The sequence below is a fragment of the Antrostomus carolinensis genome, unplaced genomic scaffold (assembly GCF_000700745.2).
Source record: "Antrostomus carolinensis isolate BGI_N321 unplaced genomic scaffold, ASM70074v2 scaffold25832, whole genome shotgun sequence".
NCBI classification, from domain to species: Eukaryota; Metazoa; Chordata; class Aves; order Caprimulgiformes; family Caprimulgidae; genus Antrostomus; species Antrostomus carolinensis.
Genome location: NW_010300545.1, coordinates 1 through 233, shown reverse-complemented (window position 1 = coordinate 233; position 233 = coordinate 1).

The window sequence follows — 233 nt, the reverse complement described above, 5'->3', positions numbered from 1 at the left end:
TCCCAGGGGAGAGGAGGGCTGTGACCCTGGCTGAGGTGCTCCAGGTGCCCCTCAGTGCTCCACTGCCCTGGGGAGCTCAGGCAGTGCTGGTGGGAAGAAGGAAACTGAGGCACGATGGAGGACAAAAGGGTGGAAGAACCAGGGCCGGGGAGGGACCTGTGTTTGAAGGACATGAGAGCCCCCTGCCCCAGCACCCTGTCCCCGTGCTGGCATGGTGCCCCAGGATCACTGTT